Raw genomic sequence first — 22,910 nt, forward strand, 5'->3', positions numbered from 1 at the left:
CATTATTTTGTACAAAACAATTCATTTAAAATGGTCCATTATATGTTCCCCCTCTCACTAAGTGTGAGATGATGATCACCGCACGATAGGGTGGCCAGACGTCCGGCTTTTTAATGCCCTGTCCAGAGTCCTGCATAATACATACCAAGTCGGAAATGTTTTGTTCTCCTTTTTGAGACACTAGGCTTGAAAAGTGCACCATTAAACTTAATTCCGAATTAAGTGGTTGGTTTATTCCGATGTTAAAGCGGAATTAACTCACTCCTTGATCATGTATACTTTTATTCCGATTCCAAGTTTATTCCGTTTTTGCTTGGCGCATGCTCGTACGAGGAGGAAGAAGAAGCGCATGCTCATTTCATTGCTAGATCGGCTCCGTCTTCTCCCCCCCTCCTCCGACAATCTTTTCCTCCTCAGCTAGCAAACGTGAAGCTTGACAATATTCTCAAACTGCTGGTTAAATAGTAACGTTAACCCGAGATGACAAAAAAGCCGCTAGCCAGTTAAAGTTTGTTTTCTTCCGGTAGACCTTAATTAGTCTACGTTCATGCGCCGCCTGTCCAATGGGAACCCTTCCCGACCCCCAGACGTTCAGCGGAATAAAATAAAGCGGAATTAACCTATGTTCCATGTAAACGCCAATTCGGAATTATTATTTCCAAGTAAACTCGAAGGAGAATATTTTCATTCCGAATTATTTCATTCTAAATAAGCTAATTCAGAATTAAAAACATCATGTAAACGTGGCCACTGTTACCACACACAATACTGCAAACACTTTTCGACTTTTCATTAGTATTTTTTCCTATTCAGCTACGCAAGCATCATCTTTAAACCACAGAAAATAGTGTAAATGAGAGTATACCAGAGTCCTATATGTACGCCATGGATTGATATGCCGCATAATGTCCTCCTTTTTGGTGGAAATGGTCACCCTCCCGCTCGGCTATCCCGATCATACAAATAAAGTTTTCTAGATGTGATTAACAAACTGTACAACTCACTGATTGAGATAGTTATGGCGGAAATATTTACTGGATAGGTTTACTAATAGGCTGATCAAAACTATGGCATTCATGCAATGTCCTCGGTTGGCTTATACTGGAAATATACTGATAAACATTCACATTTGAGAGCTACAGTACCATGTTTAAGACCATTTTCCAGAAGTAATAAAAAGTGTAATGCCTTGTGGTATATTCATAGTCTATTTCTCTTTTGGTGAATGTTCTTCTGTTTTTGCAGGAGAAAAAAGCATTTGTTATGACCTCATTGGCTCGCTCATCTCAAGGTAAATTCAGCAATTCTCTAAACCACTTCCTGCATGTGTGTTTGATCAAACTGTGCGAGTGTGTGTGTGTAAAAACATAACAATATTATGTTACTAAGAGACTAATATGTTAATGTTAGTCTACGTTGTTATGTTTTCAGTTCCACCTGAAGTTACTCAGGTGAATGTGGTCATCCGCTCTGAGACTCACCTAGAGCTGGAGTGGAACAAAGTCAACAACAACAATAATTACAGTTACATACTGAGAGACAGCAATGGAGCAGAGACCAGCATCACTGGATCAGATGCAGGGACCACAGTGACACACACAGTCTCATCTCTCTCTGCTGGAATAAAATACTCTTTCACTCTCTTCACTGTGTTTGAGGGAGTGAGAAGTACAGGACACAACTTCTCAGCAGTGACAGGTATGTTTCCTTGTGATACTACCACTGCAATGCATGAGACGTATGAGACGCATCACAACACAAAAACAAAGCAGATGTTCAAAGTATGTACTGTAGATGATTTTAAAAGCAGTTAAATGCCTGGACCATATACTGTAAATGCCTTTCCAGTAGGTTGAGTAAGTATCAAGACACATCACGACACAAAAACAAACTACAGTAGATGTGCATATTATTTAGTGTGCTTGATTTTTTTTGTTTTCTTTTTCAATGTCTTCCATCCAAAAGCTTTCATTTCAGATTACTGAACCAAACTAATCATTCAGGATAAGAGTAGGTTATGTTACTGATCACTTTCTGGCATCTGAATTTTCTCCTCCATGTTCAATTTCTCAATATTTATGTTGTTTGTGTCACAAATCCCATTTGTATTCTACTGTAGCTTGGCTTGATTCCCAGACCACATCTCAATCAAGCGTTCATTTTCTCGTATTTGAGGCCCGTTCTGCTATTAGTTCCCTAGCTGAGGTGAAAATTGGATCCATGGTTTCCAGGCTGTCAATCAAAGTGAATGAAATCACCCACAAAGCAGCATGGATCTACCCAGGATAGTTTAAAGCAAGACTCTCATTTGTTGTGACCATCAAACATTTGAGTTTATATCTGTTGCCCCCTTCAGCTCCCTCTGATGTTACTCAGGTAACTCTGGTATCCAGCTCTGAGACTCACCTAGAGCTGGAGTGGAACAAAGTCAACAACAACAATGAGTACAATTACATACTGAGAGACAGCAATGGAGCAAAGACCAGCATCATTGGATCTGATGCAGGGACCACAGTGACACACACAATCTCATCTCTCTCTGCTGGATTAAAATACTCTTTCACTCTCTTCACTGTGTTTGAGGGAGTGAGTAGCACAGGATACAACTTCTCAGCAGTAACAGGTATGTTCCCTCATGTTCACTTCACTTGAAATACACAAGAGACATCACAGCACAAAGGCAAAGTAGATGTTCATATTATGTAGTGCTTTATTTCTTCGCCTGTATTTTCAATGTCTTTCACCCAAAAGCTTTTATTTCAAAATGTTGAAGTAAACAAATTAGATAAGAGCAAGTTGTGTTGCTGATCACTTTCTGTAATCTGAATTTTCACCTCCATTTTCAATTTCTCAACATATATACTGTATATATTATGCCAAATTCCTTCTGCATTCTGCCATTTAAAGCAAAACTCTCTTCTGTTGTGACCATCAAACATTAGTGCTTTATCTGTTGCCCCCTTCAGTTCCCTCTGATGTTACTGAGGTAAATGTAGTCACCCGCTCTGAGACTCATCTAGAGCTGCAGTGGAACAAAGTCAACAACAACAATAATTATAATTACATACTGAGAAACAGCAATGGAGGAAAGATCAGAATCTCTGGATCCGATGCCGAGACCACAATCAAACTCACAGTCTCATCTCTCTCTGCTGGGACAAAATACTCTTTCACTCTCTTCACTGTGTTTGAGGGAGTGAGCAGCACAGGATACAACTTCTCAGCAGTAACAGGCATGTTCCCTCATATTCACTATACCTTCGAAATACACAAGAGACATCACAACACAAAGGCAAAGTAGATGTTCATATTATGTAGTGCTTTATTTCTTCGCCTGTATTTTCAATGTCTTTCACCCAAAAGCTTTTATTTCAAAATGTTGAAGTAAACAAATTAGATAAGAGCAGGTTGTGTTGCTGATCACTTTCTGTAATCTGAATTTTCACCTCCATTTTCAATTTCTCAACATATATATATATATATATATATATATATATATATATATATATATATATATATATATATTATCCTAAATTCCTTCTGCATTCTGCTGTTTAAAGCAAAACTCTCTTCTGTTGTGACCATCAAACATTAGTGCTTTATCTGTTGCCCCCTTCAGTTCCCTCTGATGTTACTCAGGTAGATGTGGTCACCCACTCTGAGACTCATCTAGAGCTGGAGTGGAACAAAGTCAACAACAACAGTAATTATAATTACATACTGAGAGACAGCAATGGAGGAGAGATCAGAATCTCTGGATCCGATGCCGATACCACAATCAAGCACACAGTCTCATCTGTCTCTGCTGGAATAAAATACTCTTTCACTCTCTTCACTGTGTTTGAGGGAGTGAAAAATACAGGACACATCTTCTCAGCAGTAACCGGTATGTTCCCTCATGTTCACGTCCTATGAATAAGAGACGTCACAACACAAAAACAAAGCAGATGTTCAAAGTATGTACTGTAGATTATTTTAAAAGCAGTTAAATGCCTGGACTATAAATGCCTTTCCAGTAGGTTGAGTTTGGCAATTGAAGCAAATAAAAGTTAGAGTTATCGATCAAGCTTTGAGAAGAGTTTGTATAATACCTCACTGTTTTAATCTGAAAGATTTCATATTTACTGATGTTTCAAATCCAAAGTTTTCCCTACTGTACATTTAGTGATTTCAGTGCAATTGTCTCTTTTGTGACCACCAAAACACTAGTGTTTATATTTGCCTTCCCCCCTCCTTTTTCAGTTCCCTCTGATGTTACTCAGGTGAATGTGGTCACTCGTTCTGAGACTCACCTAGAGCTGAAGTGGAACAAAGTCAACAATGACAAGAACTACAATTACATACTGAGAGATAGCAATGGAGCAGAGACCAGCATCACTGGATCAGATGCAGGGACCACAGTGAAGCACACAGTCTCATCTCTCTCTGCTGGGACAAAATACTCCTTCACTCTCTTCACTGTGTTTGAGAGAGTGAGAAGCACAGGATACAACTTCTCAGCAGTGACAGGCATGTTCCCTCATGTTCACTTCCTATGAATTAGAGACATCACAACACAAAAACCAAGCAGATGTTCAAAGTATGTAGATTTTTTTTAAAGCAGTTAAATGCCTGGACCATATACAGTAAATGCCTTTACAGTAGGTTGAGCTTGGCAATTGAAGCAAATAAATACTAGAGTTATCAATCAAGTTTAGAGAAGAGTCATTTGTATTACACATCACTGTTTTTAATCTGTAAGATTTCTTATTAATGTTGTGATCAATCCCAATTTCAACAAAATATTTTGCGATCTAAGTGCAATTATTTCTTGTGACCTTCAAACCACTGGAGTTTATGTCTGCCTTCCCCCTCCATTTTCAGTTCCACCTGAAGTTACTCAGGTGAATGTGGTCACCCGCTCTGAGACTCATCTAGAGCTGAAGTGGAACAAAGTCAACAACAACAATGACTACAATTACATACTGAGAAACAACAATGGAGCAGAGACCAGCATCACTGGATCAAAATTAGGGACCACAGTGAAACACACAGTCTCACCTCTCTCTGCTGGGACAAAATACTCTTTCACTCTCTTCACTGTGTTTGAGAGAGTGAGAAGCACAGCATTCACCTTCTCAGCAGTAACAGGTACATACAGTATATGCTCCCTCATGATTCTACCGTTGAAATGCATGAAACACATCATAACACAAAAACAAAGTACAGTAAATGTGCATATTATTTAGTGTGCTTTTTTTTCTTTTTTACAATGTCTTCCATCCAAAAGCTTTCATTTCAGATTACTGAACTAAAGTAATCATTCAGGATAAGAGCAGGTTATGTTACTGATCACTTTCTGTCATCTGAATTTTCTCCTCCATGTTCAATTTCTCAATATTTATGTTATTTCTGTCACAAATTCCATTTGTAATAGCCTGGCTAACACCACCACATCTCAATGAGATGTGGTCTGTGAACCAAACATTAATTTTTTCGTATTGGAGGCCCGTTCTGCTATTAGTTTACTAGCTGAGGTGAAACTTGGGTCCATGGTTTCCAGGCTGTCTAGCAGCATGAATGAAATCGCCACAAGGCAGCATGAGTGTACCCAGGATATTTGTTTAAAGCAAAACTTTCATTTGTTGTTACCATCAAACATTTAAGTTTATATCTGTTGCCCCCTTCAGCTCCCTCTGATGTTACTCTAGTAAACGTGGTCACCCGCTCTGAGACTCGGCTAGAGCTGACGTGGACCAAAGTCAACAACAACAATAATTACAATTACATACTGAGAGACAGCAATGGAGCACAGACCAGCATCACTGGTTCAGATGCAGGGACCACAGTGACACACACAGTCTCACCTCTCTCTGCTGGGACAAAATACTCTTTCACTCTCTTCACTGTGTTTGAGGGAGAGAGCAGCACAGGACGCAACTTCTCAGCAGTGACAGGTATGTTCCCTGATGTTAACTTACTATGAATTAGAGACAACAAAACGCAAAAACAAAGCAGATTTTCAAAGTATGTAGATTATTTTGAAAAGAGTTAAATGCCTGGACCATATGGCTTTCCAGTAGCCTAGGTTGAGTTTGGCAGTTGAAGCAAACAAAAAGCTAGAATTATCCATCCAATTTTGATGGAGTAGTTTGTATACACATCACTGTTTTTAAACTGAAAGATTTCATATTGATTTTTTTATAAATCCAAACTTCCTGCTACATTTTTCGATCTAAGTGCAATAATTATGACCACCGCTAGCGTAGGTAGCGTAGCGGTCATATAGTCATTGTCAAAGTTTTTTCTTCTTCTTCTTCCTCTTTGTCTTTTTTCCTGTCATCTACTTCCTGAATCTTTGGGCAATGTATCCTGGGACAACGTAACACCAGGGCACATGAAACTTGGTGGGCATGTAGCCCGACTAGACTTCTACAGAAAATTTTGATTGGTCCCCGGGGGGCACTCCACCCCCGCGCTGGCCCCCCCAAAATCCAAAAATTACAGTTTTTCCTAAATAACTACCTGAACCGTGGCACTGAGAATGACGAAATGTTTATGGTATGATGGTCTCAAGAGCCCGCATCAACTTAGCTTATAATGTAACCAGTCATTTGGGTTTGGCACCCCCATGGTAAAAAAATAAAAATAAAAATGAAAATTAAAAATGAAAAATGAAAATGCAATATAATATTGCTTTAATCGCCCCTGTCTTCAGATGAGATATGAACTGCACCAGATTTCATGTGTATTATTAACCTGACATCCTCTAGGTGTTTGCCAAGTTTTGTGGAATTTCATTTATGGGGAGCTATATAATAATGTATTTATGTCTATATTTAGTGAATGGTCACCCAACGGCCTGGAGATGGTACTATTGAGCGAAGGGTTGAATGATACTGTCACACTCGCATACACACACACACACACACACACACACACACACGTACACGTACATATGCACACACACATCAACAGATTCACAGGCACAGATAAACACACATCCACAGATTCCACACACACACACACACACACACACACACACACACACACACACACACACACACACACCTTTTTACACAAAAGCAAACTCACACATGCACACACTCATTTACTGTATATACACATGTGCTGCAAGAGTAGGAGATATATACTGTACATATATTGCAAAAATCGGAGATACAGGAAAGTTGACAAGCGTAATTTATTTTTGTTGAGAAAATGTGTAGAACTGAGCGGCGGTCATATTGTGTATCGCTATGCGGTGCATCTAGTCTCTCTTGTGACCATCAAACCACTGGAGTTTATATCTGTCTTCCCCCCTTCCTTTTTCAGTTCCACCTGAAGTTACTCAGGTGAATGTGGTCAAACGATCTGAGAGTCATCTAGAGCTGAAGTGGAACAAAGTCAACAACAACAATGACTACAATTACATACTGAGAAACAGCAATGGTGCAGAGACCAGCATCACTGGATCAGATGAGGGGACCACAGTGAAACACAGAGTCTCATCTCTCTCTGCTGGGACAAAATACTCTTTCACTCTCTTCACTGTGTTTGAGGGAGTGAGAAGCACAGCATTCACCTTCTCATCAGTAACAGGCATGTTCCCTCGTGATCACTACCATTGAAATACACAAGAGACATCACAAAACAAAAAATAAAGTACAGTAGATGTGCTTATTATTAGTTTGCTTATTTTTTTGTCTTTTTTTCAATGTCTTCCATCCAAAAGCTTTCATTTCAGATTATTGAAGTAAACTAATCATTCAGGATAAGAGCAGATTATGTTACTGATCACTTTCTGTCATCTGAATTTTCTCCTCCATGTTCAATTTCTCAATATTTATGTTGTTTGTGTCACAAATTATTTGTATTCTAGCTTGGCTAACACCACCACATCTCAAAGAGATGTGGTCTGGGAACCAAACATTAAATGTTCTTGTATTTGAGGCCCATTCTGCTATTAGTTCCCTAGCTGAGGTGAAAATTGGGTCCATGGTTTCCAGGCTGTCTAGCAGCATGAATGAAATTGCATGCAAGGCAGCAAGGGTCTACCCAGGCTATTTGTGACCCTGCAAAGCGAAACCAGTCGCTTTGGTAACATTTACAAAATTAACTTTTGGTGCTCACATGAACGGCCATAAACTACGCTTTCCAACGTTATGTACTGTATATCCAGGGTATTACAAAAACTATCGCTAAGATAACCACATCCAAATTTGACATGGTTCTTCCGTCTACCATGTCATATGCCAGAAGAGGAGAAAATCACCTTTTTAAGCGGCGTGGAGAACAAGAATGGCCGCTAATGTGTTGAATCTTCACCGGGTTTAACAGTCAAAACCTATGTTTTTCTGTGAAATTTGTTCACAATATGAAACTAGACTGCACTGTCGAATTATGCAAAAACGTGAAATTCAACATTTTGTTTATTGTGGATTTTCTCAAAACGGCATCAAGCACAAAGCGACTGATTTCGTCTTGCAGGGTCACATTTACGCAGTTTAAAGTAAAGCTCTCATTTGTTGTGACCATCAAACATTTGTGTTTATATCTGTTGCCCCCTTTAGTTCCCTCTGATGTTACTCTGGTAAATGTGGTATCCCGTTCTGAGACTCGGCTAGAGCTGATGTGGACCAAAGTCAACAACAACAATGGCTACAATTACATACTGAGAGACAGCAATAGAGCAGAGACCAGCATCACTGGATCAGATGCAGGGACCACAGTGAAACACACTGTCTCATCTCTCTCTGCTGGGACAAAATACACGTTCACTCTCTTCACTGTGTTTGAGGGAGTGAGAAGCACAGCATTCACCTTCTCAGCAGTAACAGGCATGTTCCCTCATGACCACTACCATTGAAATGCATGAGACACACCACAACACAAAAACAAAGCAGATTTTCAAAGTATGTATATTATTATGACCGCCGCTAGCATAGCTAGCGTAGCGGTTATATCGTGATTGTCAAAGTTTTTTTTCTCCCATCATCTACTTCCTGAGTTTTTGGTCAATGATTCCCAGGGCACCACAACACCGGGGCACACTCCACCCCCGCGCTAACCCCCCCGAAACCCCAAAAATACAGTTTTTCCTAAGTAACTATTTGTACCGTGGTACCGAGAATGACACAATGTTTATGGTATGATGGTCTCAAGAGCCCGCATCAACTTAGCTTATAACCAGTCATTTACCCATATGGTAAAAAATGAAAATGCAATATTATATTGCTTTAGTCACCCCTATCTTCAGAGGAAATGTTATGAACATATACACGTACAGTACGTACACACACATCCACAGATTCACACACGCAGATACACACACGCACGCACGCACGCACGCACGCACACACACACACACACACAGACACAAACAAGTATCCACACACACAGTCTTACACAAAAGCAAATAAACACATGCACACACTCATTTATATACACATGAGCTGCAATAGTAGGAGATATATGCATATAAATTGCACAAATAGGAGTTACAGGTAAAGTTGAAAAGCGTCAATTCATTTTTGTGGAGAGAATGTGCAGAACTGAGTGGAGGTCATATTGTGTACCGCTATGCGGTGCATCTATAGTTTTGAAAGGAGTTAGATGTCTGGATCATATAAATGCCTGTCCAGAAGGTTGAGTTTGGCAATTGAAGCAAATAAATGCTAGAGTTATCAATCAAGTTTTGAGAAGAGTACTTTTATAACACATCATCGTTTTTAATCTGTAAGATTTCACATTAATGTCGTTATAAATCCAAACTCTTTCCTACATTTTGCGATCTAAGTGCAGTTATCTCTCTTGCTGTAACCATCAAACCACTGGAGTTTATATATGTCTTCCCCCTCCTTTTTCAGTTCCACCTGAAGTTACTGAGGTGAATGTGGTCACCCGCTCTGAGACTCACCTAGAGCTGGAGTGGACCAGAGTCAACAACAACAATGAGTACAATTACATACTGAGAGACAGCAATGGAGCAGAGACCAGCATCACTGGGTCAAATGCAGGGACCACAGTGAAACACACAGTCTCATCTCTCTCTGCTGGAATAAAATACTCTTTCACTCTCTTCACTGTGTTTGAGGGAGTGAGAAGCACAGCATTCACCTTCTCAGCAGTAACAGGTATGTTTCCTCGTGAGACTACCATTGAAATGCAGGAGACACATCACAACACAAAAACAGTAGATGTACATATTAGTGTGCTTGTTTTTTGTCTTTTTTCAATGTCTTCCATCCAAAAGATGTTACTGATCACTTTCTATCATCTGAATCTTCTCCTCCATGTTTGGTCTGGGAACCAAACGTTAAATTTCTCGTCTTTATGGTTTACCGAAGCCCAGAGCGTAGAGTTAGCCTATACCAGAGCCGTATGACTCTGGCCTATACCAAATGACATATGCTATTTGTATTCTGCAGTTTAAAGCAAAACTCTCATTTGTTGTGACCATCAAACATTTGTGTTTATATCTTTTGCCCCATTCAGCTCCCTCTGATGTTAGTCAGGTAAATGTGGTCACCCGCTCTGAGACTCAGCTAGAGCTGACGTGGACCAAAGTCAACATCAACAATAACTACAATTACATACTGAGAGACAGCAGTGGAGAAAAGACCAGCATCACCGGATCAGATGCAGGGACCACAGTGAAACACACAGTCTCATCTCTCCGTGCTGGGACAAAATACTCTTTCACTCTCTTCTCTGTGTTTGAAGGAGTGATAAGCACAGGATACAACTTCTCAGCAGTGACAGGCATGTTCCCTTATGTTCACTTCCTATGAAACACATTAGAGACATCAAAACACAACAACAAAGCAGATGTTCAAAGTATGTAGATTATTTTTAAAGGAATTAGATGCCTGGACCATAGAAATACCTGTCCACTAGGTTGAGTTTGGTAACAGAAGCCAATGAAGACTAGAGTTATCAATCAAGTTTTAATAAGAGTTGTTTGTGCAAGACATCATTGTTTTTAATCTGAAAGATTCCATATTATTGTCTAGTCTGCCTATCACCATACTAAACTCAATCTTTAAGGATTGAACATTAGGCTGGGGAGTCTGCACTTTCTTTCTGCTGCACAAGAGGCGTGATCAATGAGCATAGTTCAAATGACTGTATGCTTGGATAGTCCTTCAACCAATCAGACTAACGATTCGATTTCGCCTGGTGGATAAGCCAGTTTGTGATTGGACCCAGCAAACATGGACAGGAAACAGGAAAGATAGATGTGCAGGTTTCCAGCCTGAGCTGCAGGGTGAAATCCGTATCGCCGGCAGATCAGGCTGGGTTTACCCAGCCTTATTATTGTCATTATAAATCCAAAATTTCTACTACGTTTTGTAATCTAAGTGCAACTATCTCTCCTGCTGTGACCATCAAACCACTGGAGTTCATATCCCTCCCCCTTTTTCAGTTTCACCTGATTTATATATTTTGCCACCTTCAGTTCCTTCTGATGTTACTCAGGTAAGTTTGGTCACTCGCTCTGACTCTCACCTAGAGTTGATGTGGACCAAAGTCAACAACAACAATGACTACAATTACATACTGAGAAACAACGATGGAGCAGAGACCAACATCACTGGATCAAATGCAGGGGCCACAGTGAAACACACAGTCTCATCTCTTTCTGCTGTGACAAAATACTCTTTCACTCTCTTCACTGTGTTTGAGGGAGTGAGAAGCACAGGATACACCTTCTCAGCAGTAACAGGTATGTTCCTTCATGTTCACTTACTTTGAGATACAGTATATGAGCAACATCACAACACAAAAACAAAGCAGATGTTCATGTAGCATTCTTCTTTATTTTCAGTGTCTTCCTTTCAAAAGCTTTTATTTCAAATTATTGAAGTAAACTGATTATTTAGGTTAAGAGCCGTTTGTGTTACTGATCACTTTCTGTCATCTGAATTTTTTCTACCATTTTCAATTCCTCAATATTTATGTTGTTTAAGTCCCGAATTCCATATGTCTTCTTGCCTGGAAAATCCAGACCCTGGTAATCTTTCAGATTAAGGGTCTGGCCATGAATAATGTCATGGCCCATCAAGGCATCAAGGATGCATTTGAAAATCTCACTGCACGCAATTTGATAACACTACGACCAGTGTTTACTCTGACTGATTCCGGACTTCGCCGCAATTGGATAACACTACGACCCATGTTTACTGACTTTGAACATTGCAGCAAAGATTGTTAAGGCGGAGCAAGCTACTTTGTCGTAGTTCATGTCTATGGGCGCAAAATGGGGATTGCTTCCTCTGCATAAAGACGCGTGTCAATAGTTGCGTTTCCAACCAACTCATGCAAATTAGTGATGCGCATTCGTGGTAATGCTCATTGAGCTCAATGCAAATCAAACAGGCTTATAGGTCTACTGGAAAAAACATCATGCCAATCCCTAGCTATGGTGAAGGGTATGTGATGATGTGGGGCTATTTTAATTCCAACGGCCAAGGGAACTTTATCAGGATTCATAATATCCTGAATCCATGAAATAGCTGGCCTTTAAAAATAAAAATCTGCCTGCCCCTATGTTAACCCTATGTGTTAAATTCCCATAAGGTTACCTAGGGGGTCAAATACTTCCTTCCACCTAGCATTTAAGGAAGAACATTTATGTATTTACAATACATTCTTCAATCACAAAGACAATTGGTGTCCTTAGCGGTTTGACTTTTTACTAATTTGTTTAATTAAGGCATTAAGATCAATTGTCAAATGATGATTTTATATTCCTCTTTTTAGGCAACTTAAGCATGGTATCAAATACATGTTCTCCCCACTGTATGTGTTCTGCAGTTTAAGTAAAACTCTCTTTTGTTGTGACCATCAAACATTTCTTTTGCTCCCTTTAGCTCCCTCTGATATTACTCAGGTAAATGTGGTCACCCGCTCTGAGACTCACCTACAGCTGGAGTGGAACAAAGTCAACAACAACAATGACTACAATTACATACTGAGAGACAGAAATGGAGCAGAGACCAGCATCACTGGATCAGATGCAGGGCCCACAGTGAAATACACAGTCTCATCCCTCTCCGCTGGGACAAAATACTCTTTCACTCTCTTCACTGTGTTTGAGGGAGTGAGCAGCACAGGATACACCTTCTCAGCAGTAACAGGTATGTTCCCTCATGTTCACTTCCTATGAAATACATTGGGGTCTATGATCTACACTACAGTATAATCTGTTTCAAAAGTCCCTCCTAAAGTTCTAGTCATCTTTTGTTCTGTAAATCCGTAAATCTCCACTTTGATTGGGATGGTTCTCAGGGGCCTTCACCGATACCGATTCTGTTTTATCCTCAAAAATGGGTTATGTTTCTAATCAATTAAAATGTTTTGATGTGTTGCAAAGAACATTTCTTTGTCTTTGTCAGAAATTTTCTGTGCTGCCTCACAGTGGACCGTCAGCAACTCCACCATTGAGGCAGAGGTTCTGGGACTGTTCTCCATGGCAACAGCTCATAATGATAGTGATAGTGATGTGACTGGCACTGTGGAGGGAAACAAAGTGACCTTCTCTAACCTTCACCCTGGAGCTACTTACAATGTGTCACTCTATTATCAGTTAGACCCAGACAAACTCCTGCAGTGCAAAATGGACAGTTTGACTTTAGGTGAGCTTGTTACTTTTCCTAGTCTCTCTATACAATGTATAGTACAAAATACTTTTTTGTTTTTTTAAATAAACGTTTTAACCAACATTGCATGTTAATCCAGGTATTTCTTTTGATAACATACCTTTGCTGAAATCCCTCCGTGATTGCTCTTAACAGTTCCAGCGATAGCGCACCATTTGAATTGTGAGCCTCAAGACTTCTCTCTGATTCTGAAGTGGGTGGAACCATTTGGTGTGTGGACTGGAGTGGAGGTGAATGTGAGTGGGAAAAGTTCTGATTTTGTATCAGGAACAGAACTGATGGTGACTGGACTTCAGCCTGCTCAGACCTACAGCATCAGTGTCACAACACTCTCAGGAGCCTTGAGGACTTCCCCTCTGTGGATCAGCTGTCAAACTCTTTCAAGTAAGAATCAATATAATGTACTTCTGTGAATGTTAGATATGATAAGATATTCTAATCAGTTTACTGCATTAACATAGCCTGGCTAGCGCCTACCACTTCTCAAATGAGACGTGGTCTGGCAACCAGACGTTCATTTTCTCGTATTTGAAAAAATGCCCAGATCCGTTCATTGGGCGCCACCGATGTCTATCAAATACGTTTGTGCATAGCTCATCATCGTCTCATCGTCTTGGTTTTCCCCCCTGTTCTGTGATTGGTCCCCTATCTCAGGCAAAAATGTTATCATACGTTGTTCTTTTCTTCTTGTCTGCTCCCTTAGCGGTGATCTGGGCACCAGTGCTGGTCATCATACTGCTGGGCCTCCTAACTGCTGTAGGTGTGGTTCTACTATGTCGATACAGGAAGCAGAGGGGCCAAGGGGCCAATGCCCCCCCCACTTTTGCCCAGTCAGAATCTGAAAATGACCAACAACATGCTATTGTGTTGCCTGGTAACAGGGAAGCTAGCCAGAAGTACCAAGTTTGGCATGTTACTTTAGTTTGAATAATTTTCACTATTTCACTATTTATTTATTTTCTTCGCTACCATTGTTGTTGTTTTTTTTTACATGGCAGTGATTTTATCAGATCGACTAATTTGTAGTGACCACTTACCAGACAGCTACCTGGCTTATGGGAGAACTGGAGAAAAAAAGGGTTACTGCATTCAGCACAGCACAACTCCTCTATAGACTCTACTGTGTGTACTCTGACATTTAAGCTACATCAGACTGTGAATGTCATGGAGTTTGCCCTTGTTGGGCATTGTTAAGCACATTTGATAATATGAGTAGCAAAGCCATGTTAGCACATGTGATGTCATGTGCCTGCGTGCACTGGGATGGTATTGTGAGCATGTGCAAAATAAACGTATTGCGACACCACTACAGTGGATACTCCTTCTCTTAATCATAGATGATGGCCTTCAATGTGTGTTCTACTGTACATGCTGCTGTGTATGCAGAGTGACCACTGTCCATGGACTTATTCTTTATTAATTGGTCATTTGTTTGTTATGTCTACTGTATGTTGTGTGTTTTAAAGGTACACTATGCAAGATTTTCACCTTATGAAATGAGTTTGTGTCATTTCTTAAAGGGGAAAGAGATTTTTTATCAGGTCTTAACAGTAGAGCTACAGTGCTGTGATTGAAAATAAATCTCTTCATTACCTCTTGCTGGATTATTGCCTTGTCCCCGGTCCCTACTGTAGTTCTTTTCTCTTATTTGCCTGTGTTAAAACTCTCGTTTGTAATTTCGTTAACTTCTGCAGCAGACTATTACAAATTCAAGACTGTAACAAATCGTCCCTCTGAACGGCAACTCTCACTGGTAACTTCCCTATCTTCTAGGGATTCGTGATTAAAGTTCACAAATCAGCTTCAATTCTACCACAAACCACTTAGGCAATTTAATCCCTTTATCATTTTATCAGCCCTATTTTCATCACATTATGTGTTCATAACCTTTTACGTTTATTTAAGATGTGGGCTATAGGAAATGCTGACATGTCGGGCTATTGTCTGATGCTGTCCTCTATTGATTTATGAATGAACAAAAATGTGGTTGATGGCTAGCCTGGCTAGCACCTACCACTTCTCAAATGAGACGTGGTCTGGCAACCAGACGTTCATTTTCTCGTATTTGAAAAAAATGCCCAGATCTGTTCATTGGGCGCCACGGATGTCTATCAAATGCGTCTGTGCATAGCTCATCATGGTCTTGCTTTCCCCCCTGTTCTTTGATTAATCCCCTACATGTACAGTATCTCAGTAAAAAATTAGGGCGGTAGTTTCCAGACTGCCATAGTGTGAATGAAATCACAGCGCAAGACAGGATGGGAACACCCAGGCTAGTTGATGGCTGTAGTAGAGGCACAACTGCTCTCTGACCTTGGTTTCTAGCTCGTCTGTCCTGCTTTTGATTTAGACGTGACCAGACACGCCTCTACAACAAAATTTGCCTGTGCCAGGTCGGGAACAGTGGCTGTAAATACTCCTTAACGTCTCCTGCCACTCCGCCTGGCATGCTATATGTGTGTGGATCACTTTGTGTTGCACTCCGTCCATGAAATCTATGCTACAGTATATTATACTTACATTACAAATGAGTGGGTGACTTTAACAACGTAATACTAATGTAATTTGATACTGCCTAATCCTTTGTTTCTTCGAGCAGACAAATAACAAGGTAAAATACCGTAGGCAGATCATTAGCCTACTATCTGGCCCCTGCACTTTGAAACTAACTCTGGCCCACCTGATCACCTGGTGTTCTCACGCCGTCCTAATTTAGTCTGGACCTTCAGACTTTTCAGTATGGTCCGACCCAAAACTGCAGGTGCGAAAGGTGCCTTGAACCTTAGTCCAGGTCAGAAGACCAAGATTTGGTCATGGAGGAAGGCTCCTGCTGCAAATTGTTTGTTCACTTATACAATACAAAGTCATCATCATACCCCTTTGAAATAGTTACTTTTTTTGTCTGACAGCCTGAAATCAAAACCCATTTTAAAATAATTTAAATAATTGTTTATTTACAAATTTAGCTGTACAACATCAAAATAATGAAAAAAAGACAACAGTTCTGAAAATTGATAAAAATTGAAAAACTAGAATAACAGGGTTGGGAAAAGTAATCATACCCCTGATTTAGAGCTTCCTTTTGCTTTCATTACAGCCATCAATCTGTTTGTAATGTCTATTAGCTTTGCATATTGGGGAATATTTGCCCAATCTTCCTTGCAAAATTGTTCAAATTCAGTGGGAAACGGCGATGGACTGCTCTCTTCAAGTCAATCCACAGATTTTCTGTAGGATTTAAGTCAGGGCTCTGACTTGACCACTCAAGGACATTCATCTTCCAATCCTTAAGCCACTGCTTTGTTCTTTTGGCAGCATGTTAAGGATCATTGTCGTGTTGGAAGGTGAATGACTTGCCCATCTTCAGCTGTCTAGCAGAGGGACGCAGGTTTTCCTCAAGAATTTGGATGTACTTGGCAGCATCCATTTTCCCTTCTATCCTGACCAACTGTCCAGTCCCCGCTGAAGAGAAACATCCCCACAACATAATGTTGCCCCCACCATGCTTCACAGTGTATGGTGTGTTTTGGGTGTACTGTGTTTGGTTTTCGCCAAACATAACACTTGGAGTTCAGTGCAAAAACACATCTGGAATATTCTGCTATCATGTGGGAAAAGGTTTTATGGTCAGATTGAACTGAACTCAGAGGGCAGGTACTGTACATGATTTGCTTATCTACCTTGATGATAATTTTGTACTCACCTGACTTTGACTCTCACCTAGGTCATCTAGAGGAGGTCTTCACCAAGCTATGGGAACACAGTCTGAAGCTACAACCGCCACGTTCCAACAGTCTGTACAGTACATGTGGTCAGCCAGGGAGGTTGTGGTGACAAACCCCCAGCCAACCTGCTGTTTAATGAAATCTGTAAAAATGATGTGTGTCAACTTATAAACGTATTTGAAGTAGCTCTTTTTAACAGCCTGAATAAAACTGAAGACTGAATGTCATATTAGACATACCAGGACTTTTTTCAGCTGCTGAAAAGAAGAACATTTTAAAAGACTATCAAGAGTGTTTGTTTTCATTACTGAAATGCGGTTAGAAGCAAGGGAAAGGCTAAATTAATTTGTACAGCACCTGCCCTTCACGGCTCACTAGCTCATGTAAATATGACCAGGAAGAAAGCATTTTAATCTGGGTTTTCCCCAATATCAAATTACTGAATCAGTCTATTCATTATTAACTTCAATGTAAATGTTTAGGAGGGTGTTGATGGGGAAGAGAGAAGAAATTGCAAATATGACACAGTTCCCTGGCGTTTTATCGGATCTTTCAGTCCTTGTTTGACCATCATTCAATTCAGCATTGTAAATTCCTAGACAGAATCAGAAGATTTAGAGCCAGAGCCATTGCTGAGACACAACCATTGTAACCATGGAGTTTATGGTAGGCCTATGGTTTCTTTGTCTGTGTACAGCTCCTCTGTCGGTAAGCAATCTTTCCTAACAATGTTGACAGATGATTTAATTAGCACTTATAATTCACTTATTACAGTAGTTATAACTGCAATTTGTATTGTCATTTCATTTTCAAAACTGGGTTAATTAAATGATGAATGCATTAAGTCCACAATACTGTGGTATGTTCACTGTTTCATCACAACAATTTTAACTGTAGAATGCAACATTGATAAATACAAATATGTTTTACAGGCAATTAAAACTAACTATACACTATATTGCGAAAATGCCTATATATATACCTATATGACTGAAGTTCATATGTGAGTCAAGTCAGCAAATACTTTTGGCAATAGGCTACAGTGTAGCTGCTACATCAGTATCCATCAGTCCAATACGGCATTAATGTGACAAAGTCATGCTGGTGGTTTATGCTGATAAATACACGTTCATGTTTGACCAATTTTTTTTAAGACGCCCCATGTATGGGAGATATCTTAGAGCCAGATGTATCCAGAAGTAATGAAAAAGTGTACTTCTTCTAATATAGTCCAATGTGGAAATCTCTTTTGGTGAATGCAGAGGTTGTTCTGTTTTACAGGAGACACAAATATTGGCAAACACTTTCTTTACTTCCTCAACTTCAACAGGTGAGTTTCCCAGCTGTCCTATGTAAGGCCAGCCTCTGCATCTCTGAACTTAATCTTCTCTAGACCTTTACATCTCTAACCCCCACAGCTGAATGTCCTTTGTAGTCATTTACCTGTTTGCATTTGACTGTTTTCATTGTCTTGAGAAGGCCTATATGGACTCCTGGCCCCATGCCAGGCACGTCACTACTTCCCCTTCTCCATTTTTCTGGTGAACTAATGTTGGAAACGGAAATGTATCTGTTTCATGACTAATGATAATGTATCTGCGTTTGGTATCATTTGTAATGTCGCAGTGCTGAGAGTAAGAGGGTCTCAGTTGTACAATTGTAAAACAAGTGTATGTTTTTCTCTGATCTAGGAGAAAATGGTCTGTGTTCTGATGAGCAATATCCCATTGCCCTTTGTAGTTGACAAGAGATACCCTGTGGAGGGTTGCCCATGGTCTTTTTTGTATGTATAGCGTCAATATGTTGGTAACACTTTACTTGACGGGTTCTTTCATAACACATTCATAACAGCTGTCATGAACTGTACATGAAGCTTTCATGACTGTTTCATAAAACATGACTCAACATTCATACCAACCCTTTCATGAATGTGGAAGACAAAACGACGAAAACTTGTCAAAATAAAAGTCCAACAATCTAGTAATCTGTATTATGAATCCTCTCCAGCGTTTGTAAACATCTCATGATTATTTTATGAAATCTACTTCAAATGTCACTTTACTAGTGAAGTGACATTTGAAGTAGATTTGTGAAGTATTCATCATACTGGGAAGTGAACTACTGACCATCTGTGGACATCTCTGAATGGTTGGACATTCCTGTTTTATATACAGTCATTGGTGTAGACAATTATGCATTCTTCAGAGGTAACTATCATAAAATAAACAAACAGACAAACAAAAAACGAAATTCTCCTTGACACTGGACTTCCTCGTTGACTGAGATGTGACACGATCAGGTTGGCTAAAACAAAAAGACAACAATGCTGCTTTGCAATTGTTGGAGTTTTATTTTGACAAGTCTTTGACGTTTTGTCTTCCACATTCATGAAAGGGTTGGTATGAATGTTGAGTCATGTTTCATGAAACAGTCAAGAATGCTTCTTGTGCAGTTCATGACAGCTGTTATGAACGTGTTATGAACGAACCCGTCAAGTAAAGTGTTACCGGAGTGGGTAATCCGTAACATTCTTTTCTTGGATTTCTAAGTAAGGAATTTGTTTAATCAGATATCTTAACAGTGAATGTGTGAATTCTCAGTTAAACTGTGTGGCCTATGAGGGCTTGTAAACTCGAGCGGTCCCTGAGCTAATCTCAGTAAAATTTGCAATAAGCCTAAGAATGCCTCTGTTGGTCAAAGCTGGGCCCGGCCTGGATCAGACAAACTGCAAAATGTCACTGAACAAGCAATTGTAAACTTCAAAGGGGTGCCAAAGTCACTGAACTGCAGAATAGGCTACTGTTAGATATCAGGTTGGATCTCGTTGTGATTAAACAAATAGGCCTAGGCCTTGTATAGTGTGATAAGTTTTGGAAATACATGTTATTTACCATTGATTGATATTTTAGCCATCGGTAATAACGTGGCTATAGCTTTTATACCATAAGTCAAATGGTCAATAAATAATTGTAGTTCAAATCAACCTCATTGAAACGCCGGACAGGACACGTATTTCTAAGCGGGAATATGGTTCGTATTTTCCCCTTACACCTCTACAACACTTCCAGCACTTTGCAAATGGGTCCTAATTTGGCAGGCAAATTCTGAAATCTAAGTGTAATACGCCTGGACCAAATGTTTTTTCTCATTGCTGGACAAATTCACACACTCAAATATTGAATAAAATGTGAAGTATAAAAACATGTAAGTCAATATAGATATGTATTATGTTAATACGAGAATAATACATCAAGACCTGATACCTGGCTTAGACTTGGACCATCATTGACATTAGGGTCCAATATTTACTGTTTCATGATTATGAACACAATTATGAACACTACTGTTCAAAGGTTTCTAATAACATGCTGAAATATAGCACTGCCTTTAGTGGCACTGTCCTGAACGCAAAGTGTCTATCAGCAATAGAATGGTCTAATAGAACTTGTGAGGTTGAAACATTTTGGAATCGTATTTTAGGAAGATTGGTGCCTGCTTGGTAACTCCAGTAAAATGCTGTTGAAGGTTGTTGTTGGTGATGTCTATTGCCCTTTTTGCTATGTTATGATGTTTTTTTTGATGTGTGTTGTTAATTGACCACTGTATGAAATACCCTACTCATTGCACTACGAATTTAACATTATCTCCTGTGTAGCCTTTTGAAACTTAAAAACGTTGAACTTACACTGCTCATTTCATGTATATCCGATTTCTCTTAAAGTCCCCTTTCTAAAAGTCAAGACCAAAGTCTGTCTGTCTGTGTTGCTGTATGTTGTCTGTCTTCCCCCCTTCAGTTCCCTCTGATGTTACTGGTTTAAATGTGGTCACCCGCTCTAAGACTCAGCTAGAGCTGGAGTGGACCAAAGTCAACAACGACAATAACTACAGTTACATACTGAGAGACAGCAATGGAGCAGAGACCAGCATCACTGGATCAGATGCAGAGACCACAATCAAACACACAGTCTCATCTCTCACTGCTGGGACAAAATACTCTTTCACTCTCTTCACTGTGTTTGAGGGAGGGAGAAGCTCAGGGTTCACCTTCTCAACAGTGACAGGTATGTTCCCTCATGTTCACTTCCTAGTATGAAATAGGATAATTTTCTTCTTTATGTTCAATGTCTTCCTTTCAATAGCGTCTATTTCAAATTACTGATGAAAACAAATCTTTTGGAGATTATTTTGATGAGAGTGTGTGACTGATTATTTTCTATCATTCTTTTTTTCTCCATTTCCAAATCCTCACAAAACTCTCTTGTTGGGACCATCAAACATTGTGAGTTTGTGTCTGCTGCCCCCTTCAGTTCCCCCTGATGTTACTCAGGTAGATGTGGTCACCCTCTCTGAGACTCATCTAGAGCTGGAGTGGAACAAAGTCAACAACGACAATGACTACAATTACATACTGATAATCAGCAATGGAGCAGACACCAGCATCACTGGATCAGATGCAGGGACCACAGTGACATACACAGTCTCATCTCTCTCCGCTGGAACAAAATACTCTTTCACTCTCTTCACTGTGTTTGAGAGAGTGACCAGCACAGGATTCACCTTCTCAGCAGTAACAGGTATGTTCCCTCATGTTCACTTCCTAGTAAGAAATCTAATAGGGTATTTCTTCTTTATGTTCAATGTCTCCCTTCCAAAAGCTTATACAGTATTTAAAATTATTGAAGAAAACAAATCTTTTGGAGATTATTATGACCACCGCGCGGCAACGCGGCACACACACACACACACACACACACACACACACACACACACACACACACACACATAAAACACACACACAAATGCAGGCAAACAGATGTGCACACACACACACACACACACACACACACACACACACACACACACACACACACACACACACACACACACACACACACACACACATCTCATTACCCCCTCCACACTAACATGCAAAAAACTCACAGACAGAGAAACACACATACAGTACACAAAAGCAAGCGCACATGCACACACTCATGTATAAAGGTTGCAGCAGTGGAAAAGGAGACAAATTGACAAGCGTGATTTATTTTTGCGGAGAGAATTGCAGGACTGAGCGGCGGTCATATTTTGTACTGCTTTGCGGTACATCTGATCATGAATTTCTATCATGAATTCTCAGGAATTTTCCTCTCCATATCCAATTCCTCACAAAACCCTCTCTTGTTGTGGTCATCAAACCATGTGAGTTTGTGTCTGCTGCCCCCCTTAGCTGATTATTGCCCTCCATGCCCCCTTCAGCTCCCTCTGATGTTACTCAGGTAAATGTGGTCACCCGCTCTGAGACTCATCTAGAGCTGGAGTGGAACAAAGTCAACAACAACAATGACTACGATTACATACTGAGATACAGCAATGGAACAGAGACCAGCATCACTGGATCAGATGCAGGGACCACAGTGACACACACAGTCTCATCTCTCTCTGCTGGGACAAAATACTCTTTCACTCTCTTCACTGTGTTTGAGGGAGAGAGAAGCACAGGATACAACTTCTCAGCAGTAACAGGTATGTTCCCTCATGA

This window comes from Sardina pilchardus, chromosome 22 (assembly GCF_963854185.1).
Source record: "Sardina pilchardus chromosome 22, fSarPil1.1, whole genome shotgun sequence".
Classification (NCBI taxonomy): Eukaryota; Metazoa; Chordata; class Actinopteri; order Clupeiformes; family Clupeidae; genus Sardina; species Sardina pilchardus.